Source organism: Anser brachyrhynchus (assembly GCF_964034855.1).
Source record: "Anser brachyrhynchus genome assembly, chromosome: 6".
In the NCBI taxonomy this organism is placed as follows: domain Eukaryota; kingdom Metazoa; phylum Chordata; class Aves; order Anseriformes; family Anatidae; genus Anser; species Anser brachyrhynchus.
The window spans coordinates 8,101,050-8,114,476 of NC_137700.1; the positions used below are offsets into that span (position 1 = coordinate 8,101,050).

At 37.3% G+C, this 13,427-nt stretch overlaps 1 protein-coding gene across 3 annotated transcripts in view; it reads left to right on the forward strand.

The window, feature by feature from the left end:
• ADK (adenosine kinase) overlaps window positions 1-13,427 on the forward strand; it is a 293,154-nt gene that overhangs the window by 44,850 nt on the left and 234,877 nt on the right. The window lies entirely within an intron of this gene.

The following is a 13,427-nucleotide window of genomic DNA, read 5'->3' on the forward strand; positions in this document are numbered from 1 at the left end:
CCAAAATCCTGCTTATTACACATTGTGGGTTTTTTGAAAGCACAATCTGTGGTGGTTTTACCGTGCTAGGCAGCTGAACACCACTACCGCTCTCTCACTCCCCCTCCTTAGATGAGGAGGGGAAGAAGTAAAGGAAAAAACAACTCACGGGTTGAGATAAGAATGATTTAATTGAAGGGAAGAAAAAAATAATTATTAAGGAAAGATTATTATTAATTAAACAATTTAACTAAACAATTAACAATTTAACTAAAAGGGAAACAAAGGAAAAAGGGAGGGGGAAAGGGAAAACTAAACAAAACAAGTAAAGGCTATGTGGAAGTGCAGAGGAAAGAAATTACTCTCTACTTCCCACAAATGAGCAATGCTTGACCACGTCCTTGGAGCAGGGCCTCAACGCACGTAGCCGGTGTTCGGGAGGAGGACAGACGTTTTCACGAGAGCCCACCCCTCCCCTCCTCCTCCTTTTTCCACCTTTTATTGCTGAGTGTGACATCATATGGTATGGAATATCCCTTTGGTTGGTTTAGGTCAGCTGCCCTGGTGATGTTTCTTTTCTCACATCTTTGCCCAGCCCTAGGGGGGTTAGAGAGAGTCCTCATGCTGTGCCAGCACTACTCAGCAGCAGACACAACACTGGTGTGATACCATTGCTGTTTTATCTATGAGTGCAGAGCACAGCACTGTATGGGCTGCTGCAGGGAAAGTTAACCGACCCAGTACACAATCACATGAAATTTTCAATTTTCAAAGCTGTTAATGCAGCGTCTCTCTTTACTAATTTAGCTTGAAAAGTAACCTCATTTACAGATGTAAGCTCTCTGAATAAAAAATATAATAACCTGTACAGTTTTATTTGTGACTGAAAAAATAGATGTCTTTGTCCATTCAGTCTTTTCTGGACTAAACTTAACCCCTAGAGTACCAATTAGTGCTCAGGATAGTGGCTTCTGCAATTTTAAAGCTAGTGATCGTCTATCAGAGCAGTTGAAATGGCTTTTGTGAACAGAATTTAGTAGTTGTCAATTAATTGCCTTTCATTTCAAAGAACTTCAGAAGGAGACCTCAAGAGATCACTTAGTTTCGTTCCCCCTAATCCAGCCAGAGATGCAACTTTGCTGTTCCTGGTAGATGTTTGTCTAGCCTTCTCTAAAGGTCTTTGATGGAAATACAAAGATGTCATGTGGAGATGGTGCAGTCTTAGTACACTGTATTGGTGTGCCACTTTATTTCTACTAAAAAGCTCCCTTTCCCCACCACTAGATGTAGGTTTTAGTCTTTTCTGATTATAATTCTGTTCCATGAGCTGTCCTATTTTGTGTGACACAGAACAGCTTATTCCATTCCTCTTTATTTTCATGCTCTCAAGTCTGTCCTTTTCTCCTCCTCTGTAGACTGGAGATTGCACGCTATGTCTCTTCCTGCAGCTCACATCATCTCAACTTCTCAATTTCACTGCGTTCTTCTGGCCTCCCTCCAGTTGTAGTTACTTCATGAAGTGTTACCAAAAATGGGATGCAGTCTTCCAGCTGTGGCCTTACCATATGTAGTGTGGAATTCCTAAGGCATCAAATTAAAACACATTAAACTCAAAGCTGAGAGAATACAGTATTCTGAGAAGTGGTATTGCAATTGTAAATATTATTCTTTAAATTTCAACTTTTCTATCTCTTTGCAAGTGCTGGTTGCTGTGACTTAAAACTAGAAATTGCCTAGTATTAACATTCATATTAATTATGAAAAAGACTAACAAAAACTTAATATTTACAGCATCTATTACTTCAAATGTTTCAGGTTTACTTATTTTGTTTTAAGAATAACTGTTTTACTAACTAGCCTGCATTCAAATATTGGTTGACTTAATGTTTTTTTCTGAGTGAACATGGGAGAAATAGATACTTGAACTTGTTCAGATAACAGACTCTCTGAAGTTCTTTGAATATGTTATATAGACCGCCAACAAAATAGCGGTGCATGTTTAATTCCCAGAAGTGTTTCTTTGACTCACAATTCTAATGTGGCTTTGGGGAGTTCAGAATTGCTTTTTAGGAATGGCTGCAAATTTATGGTGTTCTGGGGGGAGTGAATTGTTCTTCATTGCCTCCTGGTAAGCCGGAGACCATGAGTTGAAGGCAGTGTGTTATCATCATTTTCAAACTGGAGTGATCAAAGGTGTACATCATTTATTTATGATGACCAATTCTTTGTACTTACAAGTAGGCTTTATGTCTGATCTTTCCTGTTATGAGCAATAATGTTACAAAATCTGGCTGTTTGGTTACTTTACAAAAGTTTTCCTTTGCACCAAATCTTCTCTAAGTACATGAAGTGGTGGAGAGCTTAGTTCAGTAAGCTAAACAGTGGAGAAAAAACAGCAAAGAGGGAGTTGGATAAATTGCAGAACAAGGCGGGCTTGCAGGATGAAACACAGAACTAATGCCTATAAGTAAACAGTGCAGAAAGAAGAGTGGAGAGGGAGTTGGATAGATTACTGGATGGATAGGGGTGGGATGGGAAAAAAACGAAAAGGGTTTTCAACTGAGAAGACAAAACAGTATAGGACTGGCAGGAAAAATCCATGTGCAAAGACTGTGATTCTGTATTTGCTAGAGTGAGGTTCTGTGCACCTCTCCACCCCTATAGGCAATAATGCAGGCCAGGCAGAATAGCCTGCTGTGGGAGGAAAATACGGAGACCTGAGCTGTTTGTTTTTTTTAGTATGATGGAAAATATCACTTAGAGTTGACTGTCTGATCTAATCAGGACATCTAGGAGACTTAGCAGTGTAAGTATGTATGCCCAGTATGGATATGTGGCTTTACATTTGTAAGGAGATGAGTGTGTTTTGGTGTAAAGCTGATTTTTCTTACTGATCATGAATAACTTTGCAGATCTGCCGGGAAATATCTCATCTACTTATCTACATACTTACACAGCTCAGTAATCATTGTATATGGGAGTCTCAGACATTTTAAATCGATTTGTTCTCGCAGCTTTCTGTTAGATCAGATTGTAATTTTATGGATTTGTGGCCAAAGCAAACAGGGAACGTAGCTGGCTGCAAATTGCATGGGAAACTTGCTGCAAAATCAGAAGCTGCATGCCTTGACCATGGAGCCATCTGCTTATTCTGAGCAGGGTCTCCTGCCCTAATACTGTGCTGGCTGTATGATCAGATGACCTTGCTTTACAAGCGGCGGAAACAGAAACTGACACAGACTGCTGCTCCTGTCCCCAGCCCAGTGATTGCAGATGGAGTGCAGCTGCTGCGAGGGATCCAGCCCTACCTTCTGGTCACATGAGTCAGCTGGTGCAGTTGCAGCTGCAGATGCCAGTGTCTCTGCTGAGCAGCTGAAACCAATAGATATTATTCAAGCTGGTGCAGGAGCATGTGGGAGGTGGCGGAGATGAACTCCCTGTGCCAGTTCAGCATCTTTGGCACCCTGCCCCTGCATCCTGGCCTGGCCGTGTCTCTCACTGATGTAGCTGGCTCTGGCTGGGAGGGGGGAAACAACAGAGCTCTTAAGGAACAGCAGCACAGACCACAGGAATACAAGGATATTACTTCATTTCAGTTGTTAATTCCTCAGGTAGAAGCTAACAAAACTGAATAGACACATTCTCCTATCCTGCTTGTTCTAGATTTATTATGGATGTAGGATGTGTGCAGGTCTCACACTGGCCTATCAAAGATAGGATCATAGTCTTCCACTTTTTTGGAAAAACTACTTTGGGAAATTAAGTATTAGTGCAGAAATGTGTTGAGTGCTGTAAATTGAAAGTGAGTATTTAAACGAGAGTATTAGCTACTGTAGTTGCCTGTCCTTTTAAACTGTAGTGACAAGTTACTTTATGATTTTGGTGAAAGCTGAGATGGGCTATGATCATTTGCTTCTGAATTCACTTATCACCTACTTGAAAAAAAGTTATTTATCTTAAGCTAATGTTACTAGTGTTCAGCAACAGTGAAACGTCTGTATGCAACAGTGAATAAGCCCACCGTTCACCTCTGTTGACAGAATTCTGCATGGATTTCTGATTTCTAAACAAAACTAATGGTGTTGGACTGTAATCCTAGCTGCAGCTATGGGAATATTCTGAAATAGCTTTCTTAAAGCTTTCTAGCACGTTAAATATTGAACTTCACAATGAAGACAAAGTCATGCCATCCTAGTTGTCCAAATGCACTTGTGAATGGTTGGTATAATTTATGGGAGCCTTTCCTAAATTGGAAGGTTGCGCCTGTGTCAGTGGTTGGACACTGAACTTCTAAATAGTATGACTTTAATTATTGTTTTTTCTCTATGCTGAGAAAAACACTCTGCAAACATCTTTAAAACCAGTTATTTCTTTCCCTATTCCTGGCATATTGGTTATTGTAGATGACAATTCCTGTACAGCAGCCTTTTTTTCATTTTATTTTTGTTAATGAGATTTTTTTTGGCTCTGCCACAGCTGCTTACCATGAGGTCACCACTTCGGTACTTGAAAATCTGAAATAATCACTTTTCTAAGGAAATGGGATATAACCAAATGGGTAGGAGGGAGAAACTGAACTGAAAGACGGGAATAAGAAGAGAAAAAAAAAAAAGAGGAACAGGCCTATAATATACAAAGAACAGATTTTAAAAATAAAAATGTATACTGAGAAGACACTGAATTATTTTCTACTTGAAATGCAACACAAAGCTGATGCTTATGCTCCTAGTTCAGGGGAAAAAATATTTCAACCTTCAGTGAATATATGAGAAGGATTAGAGCACTGGAACAAATTTATATTATGGATCTTGTAAATGTTGCAACGAGCAGGATCTTGTATTTGATTTTTGAAGTTTGGTGTTGTCTTTGTACAATTACTTCTATGTGCAGCTGCTCTTTTCAGGCTATTTACTAGTACTGCATTTGCATTTCCCACCTAGTTCCGTATATTCTCGGGATGCGAGCTGCTCTAAGAAGTGTGATTAGAAGAACAAATGCCCTGCTTATTTGTTTTACATTTGCTCCACTAGGATCACGGAAGTAAATGATGAAGTTTTAAAAGGAAAGATATTGCCACTGGATGGTGCTATTGTTTTGTTATTTAACTTGCATGCTGTGGTAATGTGGACGACATGAAATCTCCATCCTTGTACTCCCCAAAGATTTTGCAAAGATCTGCTACAAGCAAATCCTGTGTATACAGGTCACAGTACCAATGGAAAAATAGTCATCATAACCTGTATCTGCACAAAGGTTGGGCAAGGGTAATTCTGTCTGGTGTGATCTGTATTTGACCTTTGCAGATCCATGTTTAATGCAAGTTTGGGTGAGAGCATTTTTTTATGGATCGTGATGTTCTCAAGGAATGGGATCTATTTGAGCCAATCAGCTCTGAAATCTGCATATTCATAAAATATCTAATTATCCAGAAAGAGATGCTGAGTTACTGAAACTGTCACTTTGAACGTTTTACTGACAAGAGGACTGTCTTTTAAAACGGCAGGGGTTACATAGTTAGCTACTTACTACGTTACAAAAAATAAAATTTTGACTGTTTAATGCAAATATACTGCATTACCTTGTATAAATAAGAAGGTAAATCAGCTTTTGAAAGCCCTTCATGTTTTTTGAGGGGTAGAAAATGAATTCTTCTTAGAAATTTGCATTTTGAGAAGTAAATAACTACTTGAAAAGGTGTGCCTTCTTTTAAAGATTGCAGTTTGATAGTCTAGAGACTTGTGAGTTAAAATGGCTTTAGAAAATTCTGGAATTTTTCTTTGAATAGGCTATGAACAATTGAAAATGTGTTCCAGTTTTCCACGAGGATGGTTTAAAAAAGGATTTTTTTGGCTGCTTGCTTTCTCTCTCCCCCTTTTTCTTTCATATGCTTTGATAAGTCCGGAGGAATTGGAGTTGGTTTTTAGAGAGGCCTCGGACAGGGGAGGAAGGAAAAAACAAAACAAAAAAACAACCACAGAACCTAAGAAGAGCATTAGGATGTACTTACTGGAAATAGTTTATAGGGTTCAATATATGTATGGATACGTTATGAGTGGTAGACGTTGAAAAGAAATGATAAATATTAGGCCAAGTATGTCAAAGGCCCAAAAAGTTACACAGGAAAGGATCCATTCCTGTGGCACAGAGGACTGAGAAGATGAAGATTGCTATTCTATCTGAAAAACCCATTTGTTAGTACTCCCTTTCCTGCATTATAGCTGCTAGAAATGTTTAAATAATTTTTAATAGAATGTGGTAGTTCTTCCCAGTCAATATAACCAGGTGCGTAGGTACAGATACTTTTTATCAAATTTCCCACTCTCCACTTAAGTTTATTAAAGGTAATTAAGTTAAGTTTATTAAATATTCAAAAGTACCTAAAATGCATAAAACTAAATGAAATGAAAATCTTAACTAATGTTAACATAACTTCACACCACATGTAAAAGCACAGCAAAGGAAACTGGATGACCCTTTTTATTGTGATAAATTTTATTTCTTTGTCTTGTGAATGTCTCAAGATAACATTTTAGAAATTAAAAAGAAACACAACAACTTTATGTCCTTCGTTGTGTCCATTTTTCCTGGGACCAAGTGAGATCATCTACAAGATCAGGTATCTGCAAGAACCTGTGTTGTCGTAATTGGCAGTGGGAGGCCTTCTTTGGACTGCCTGTTGGACAGTGCCATGTGTGTGAGTTACCAATTAAGTTTGATGAATAATTTTATGATTTTATTGATCGTACTTTGTTTCACATCTTTTTATATGGCCACTATTGAAGTAATCTCTAATTTAACAAGAGGAAAAAGCTGACATGCATCTGTGTGTAGATACTTCTCAAACTCTTTGTGTTACAGTATAGAATAAAAAATGAATTATAAATTCAAAAAAGTTTCAGTAATGAGAAATTTGTGAATCACCATAGGTAGGTACATGATTCTAGATACATTTTTTTTTTTTTTTGGTCTGGCTTATTGGATCTGCGTGAGAGGGTGATTACACTTCATTTTGTGACTGCTACTAGGCCTTCCGGCTTGTGTGTGATAGCTAAGCAGAATTATCACTTACTTGAAGGAACATGGAATCCTAGATATGTTCCCTCATGGAAGTCTTCTGTTCAGTGTGTCATAGGTCTGTCTCACTTAAATTCTTATTACTAGAGATTCATTTACTGACTGTAATGAGGTAACACATCACAAACTCATGTTTTAGTCAGTGTGATTGTGAATATAGATAGGGTATTCCACAACCAAGATGTAGTAGTAACATATGTCTTTTTAAAAAATTATAGTGTACAGTAATTGTGATAAATTTCGTAAAACAGATACTGTTTCAGAGCATCCAGATTCATTTGGTAAATAGAGACTTTTTTAAAGATCTCATCAGTCTGGGCCTTATGTATTTGGGCCCAGTTTTTTAGTGTAGATGTGTGCATCTTCTCTGATTATTAGAAGCCCCTTCTCCCACTTTTCCAGCTTTCATTTCATTTTAGCCTTTCTAAACCATTTGAATTCAGTGTTAGGCATTAGTGTCACTCATTACCTCTTTGCTCTCCGTTGTGTCTTGGGGTACTATTCAAATTTGCTCTCTTCTAAGAGGGGCAATGCTTAAAAGATGCATTTTAAGGAGAGCAAAAACCATGACCTTTAATACTGCTACTCTGATTTTTGCGTATGTGGGTTTTTTTTTTTGTTTTGTTTTGTTTTTAGTATAAAAGAGAAGCAAGCCAATATTAAACCAATCTGGGAGCTTAAGACAGGCAAACTGATCTAAAATGAGGCGTGCTGGAATTGGCAAGCTGGTTGGGTGAAGGAATGAATATCCTGCAAGCAGTATCCTGACAATTATGAAACAAATTATTTTTCCTTGTTAAGTCCTTAATAAACTGGGGCAGGGGAAAGCATATGCAGATGTTAAATTTCGCATTAAAAACCCAAAGCCACAATGAGAGGGAACACAGTATGTAAATTTCTCATATTACATCATGACTTCTTTCTGAATACTTGGCGTTATTTAAAACAACTTTGTTGAATTGGATGAACTTTGATCCTAATGAAGAACATTTGATCGTATTAAGTGCAGACTTCAAACGGGTGTTTATCTAGAGAAGAAATGTTTGCAAGTAAGTATTCTATGTATATCTAAACAATTTAAAACTGCTATTTTTAGCATAATATATGTTGATATGCAAATTTCTCTTAGCCTGAGGGGTGTATATACTACTTTCCAAATTGTGCTCAGTGTTTCAGTTTCTCGAAACACAAATAAGCTTACATTTTCTGGACTTGCTTTTTCTTCCTGCTCTTTCATCATGCAAATGCAGGTTTGGAATGAGGCTGTGTAGGCTTGCCCTTAGAGGATACAAACTGCGGTTAGCCTAACCCCTTCTGGTGCTGGGAGAGTGCAAGACATTTACCCCAGGTCATGGACCTTGGGGGGTCTGCTGTGGCCTTATCTCCTCTGCGTTACTTTGCAGTGGAATGGCCACATTATGTCTAGTTTTGGGAGGACAGAGTAAGTATTGTAGTTGTCTGAGTTAGAATGCTGCCTGTAATACACGTGGTTAATGCAGCACTGGTATTGGCCCTGTTCATGTAAATTGCTTTTTTGTTTTGTTCTTGTTTTAAGTAGACTAGACTGTAGGTTATCTAAGCCAGTTGGTGTTAATATGTAAATGAAGGTTGCTTAATTACACTTACTCATTGGATTTACATGTAGGGATAGCATTTGGAAAGGTGGATATTAAATATAATCCTCCTGTGCTTTTAGGAAGGTAGCCTTTCAGGAAAAGACACTCAGTTAATATGGATGCTGTCTGGGCAGACAGCTAGTGTTTTCTGTGGGTGTATTTATTTTAATGTCTAGTTTGGATTTCTTCTACTTTTAAATTGTTGCTTTGGGCTGTCCCTGCTTTTGCACTTGCCTTCCTGTTGTAGCCAGAGTACATGAGCTGAATTCTTCCTGGGTGAAACTAAAAAGAGGGCATGCTCCTTATCTATGCTAACTAATGAATGTGGGCTATGGGAGTAGGCAAGAGCTAGTCTGACAGTTGCCCTGAAATACACATACAGTGTGCATACCTACTCCTAAACACAGTTGATTGCTTGGCTGTATCGTTAGTTCTGTGTCTCTGAGCTTGAAATTTTTTTCAGACCTAGGACTTCTTGGGGCAATTCACTCTTAATCAAGCTGTTCTGATGGCATTATTAGACCTTTCAAGTACGAGACTGCTGCTTCTAAACTCATAGTGGTTAATGTATGTAGGAAGCTTTTATCTTCTCTGAAGATAAACAAGTGGAGACATGAACACTGTGTACTTGGAAAAGAATAACCACTGATGTAGGATTTAAAGATAAGAAAAAAATTGGGACTGGACTGGAATGCATGTGCTAGCTGCTAGGAATGCTTGTTTGTTAATTTGGGGATGTTTTCATACAGTTAAGATTCAACAAAAAATTGGCTCTTCAAAATTGAAATCTGGAGAAGTGAAATAGATGAGAACTCTGAGTGCGCTTCTGGTCTGGTTTTGGCTTTCTTGTGTGTTTGGGACCTCAGGTCATCTAATGGTCATCCCTCTTAATATTGCAGGAACATAAGGCATTGTTAATACTTCTTTCTCTACCATTTTTTGATAAACACCGATCATTTTACCCTATGCTCCTGTCTGTGGCAAACATGATGTTTTGTGGCTTTTGGTCCTATATAGGATGCAGTTCAGGCTAAAGTAAATGGGAAGGTATCCTTGTGGAGTTTGATCTATGCAGTTTGTTCTGTGGCCTGGATTGTTTCTGCCTGCAGTTATGGACAGGATTCTGCTTTAATTCAAATATCCCTTATATACTTATGTTGTTTCATATTTTGCATTTTTGCAATTTAGTGGTATTTTGCTGCTTTTAATACTTGGAGAGCAAGGCTGCCTATCATTAAAGCTACTGAAAAAGGTGACCTTTGCAGAACGTATGTTTAAAAACAGCACATGTAATGGAGATTTCAGGCTCATGCCATGACAGCAATAGCACAACTGTTTTTATATGGACTTAAATATCGCTGCATTTTTTCTGTCATTTGTATTTTTAACTTAACCCACACTACTTAGATGTCAGAGTAATTGCTGCTTCCAAAATCAGTTAAGTGAAACAAAGTTTGAAACATGACAAAAATGTTGATAGGAGTAGCAAAGAAAGAAATGTAGCAGCTCTGTGTTGGTACCACCCAAGCTCTGAGTAAAACAAGCAGTAGGGAACTGCAGCCCTCAGAACTCCTGACATATAGCAGAAAGCAACGTGTGTTTTAACAGCAGGAAAGGAGTTGGTAGATGATGCATCTGGTGTCTTCTCTGAGGTTTTGTTTTTATTTTCTATTTGTTTAGTTAACTTCAAGTTTTATTTCTTTTTTAATTTAATTTTGTTTGCCTGTGAATTGAACTTCAAATTTCCTCTACTGGTAGAATCTCAACCTGTTTGTTCCTTTGGGTTTTCTTTTGTGTCTTGTTTTGAAGTTAGACATAGGGGTCTGGAACTGAAGGCTGATTCAGTTATAGAGTGATAACAGATCACTCAGATTCAGTATAGAGTGATATACACTCTAGTGTATAGGACTTTAAACTTTTTCAACGTATTTCATTCCTCAGCATGTAGTAGACTTGTTTGTTTTGCATGTCTACCATATCTTAAAGTTACCAGTAAGCTTGAATTTCTGGTAAGTATTGTTGTATTTTACTGATAAAACAAAAAGTTATCAATCATATTCTTAAACTTCTGGGAAAAGTATGAAGATGTATCAAACTGTCAGTGGACCAAGCATGAAAAAATGACCTACTTTTGTGGATGAGAAAGGGCCTGATGGTATATTCGGATCACCATAGTGAAGAGCACCACTTTTACCTTTTATGCTCTGCTTGTGGGTAGGAGTTCCCCTCAGTTTCAGGGGGCTTTGGGGATGAAGGTGTGGGGTTTTTTTTCTTCCTCTTTTTTTTTTTTTAAATGTTATAGCTGAGTGTTTACATTCCTATGGTAATCATGGTGAGGTCATTGAAAAATTCACTTGTTAGCCTTTCAGAGGAAGGATGTGCATGCTTATTGTAAATTACATGCATCAAATTGATTTGAAATTGGCCCATCAGTAACATTGATTTAAAGCACCAGAAAATTGATCTAAATTTCATAATTTAAGTATGGAACTAGTTTCTCGTACGGGAGGATGATTTATTTAGAGACCAACTGGAGCATGAGTACTTGTGTAATAAAGTAGATAATGGAGAGGCAGCAGTGCTGGGAAAGAAGTAAAAGGGCTCTCACAATTTGTTTGGGGACTGATTTCATTATAAGCCATTGAAAATTGAACATACCTGAAGATTTCTGGGTTTCTTGTAAAAATGTGTTCATACTGTCACATTTAATAATCGCATTTCTTTGTGTTTTTAGTGTGCTCTGAAGCTTTAGTTAGCAAGCATTGTATCTATTTATTAAAACCTCCTAAATAAGAAGCTTTTCCACTTGTAATGAATAAGGTGGTATGCTGGTATAATATTCAGAAGAAGATAGTGGTGATACAGCATAGAAAAAAATCAGAAGTTTCAGATACAGGTACATTGGAAAAGGTGTCAGATACTGAATGTACCCTAGAAGAAAGACAGGGGAAGTAGGTTAAAAGTAAAATTCGAGCTCTTGTTGCTACTGAACCTTTACACCTGGTGATATTGTTCTGGGTAAACTATTAATCCTATGGCTAGTGGAACTAGCAAACACTGGCCATGTTGAAATCTGCATGCTAGAATTTGCAGTTTATATTTTAGATGAAAGAAAGTGATATTGCACAAACGTAGATGATATCAGGCTTGAAACAATGTCAATTGCAGACTACAAAGTGTATGTGCCATTGATAAAAGGTGTTGTGTTGTAGAATATTTCTGAGCACTTCAGGCACTTAATTCTTTTCCTCAAAAAGCAGTTAACAGGAAGAACTGGTGTATTAGTTCTTTCCCTTAAGTTGTGATCTCTGATCTAGTCCTCTTAAACTTTAAACTTTTCTGTGTACAAGTGAATTTGAATGACTTGTTACTGAGCTTTTTGTTATTCATCTTGGATTCTTAAAATGATGAAGAATGGACTTGGATTTGGTAATGCCCAGTTTCTTACTCATGTTAATGTTAATACTATGAAATTAATAATAATAATGAACCTAATGAGGTTGCATAGGACTGAGCCACCTGCAGGTGGTTCCCCCCCCCACCTACCCCATTAATGATCATGGAAATGGGGAAGAGCTGAGAACCACTTAATTCCACTAAGTATTTTCTTGATGCTGAAGAGTGGTGTATTTGCTCTTGTATTAACTTCTGTATCAGTGTCAACATGGCATTTCATTTTGCCCAAATCATATTTGTTACATGGGCTAATGAAGCTGGATAATCATTCATGTTTTTCTTAAATAGAATATTGATTTTGCATTTCCTTAGTGTGAATGAACTTGCCGAAAGTGATCATAATCAGCATACAAAAAGCAAATGAGAACATTGTGATCAACCGTGATTATTATTATTGAATTTCATTAGTCTTCATACGTCATGTATGCAGAGAACAAAACTGGTGCTAACTTGCATTGAGTATAAAATATGTCTGCCATTAGTAAACTGAAATCAGTGAAAAGATTTAGGAGTGACCAGTATCAAGTTGGACTGGGGGGGGGGGGGAGGGGGGAGTGATGAAACAGCCTCTATACCCTATTGGGTTTAAGGTATTGAAGTACATTGATTCAGAGAATATATTAAGTACATTGATTCAGAGAATAAAGTAACGCGTGGGTTGTTAGACAAGTTGAGGAAGTTCTAAACCTGAAGCAGTGATTTTTGAAATGGAATTAGGATGCATTCCTTTTACCTTTTCCAAGCTAAATTCAGCAGCTTCAGTGAAAAGAAATTATAAAAAGCAGGTGAAAATGGGAGGCAAATCTTAGAAATAGGTATATTGAATTTAGTTTTCATAAAAGAAAAATACTGTAATTATTGCTTATAGTAGACACGTAGGTCAGTTGTTTTCACTTGTTTACTTACTTATGATGTTTGTTTAGTTTCTGTAAGATGAAGATAGCAAGTATTTAGGTAAAACTGAGGGAATGGTACTTTAATCTTGGTCTTTTAAAAAAAAAAAAAAAAAAAAAGCATCGTGGGTGGAGAGGAGGAAAAGGACCAGTGACCATTTTTAAAGCTTTTTGACTCATTTCTTGTTAACTTAGAATCAGAATTCTTAAGGTTTAACCTCTTAAAATCATGATTTATGGTTATCTGTGAAGTTGCCCACTGGCTGTTCAAGTCCCCTGCTTGGTATGAATTTTAAATATATAAGATGATAATTTAAAAATGTTTCCAACGCTTGCTAAATTCATTAATGGTTAAGAAGGTAAATATGAGTTGACTCAAAGAATTTATTTATGTAGTTAAATGCATCTT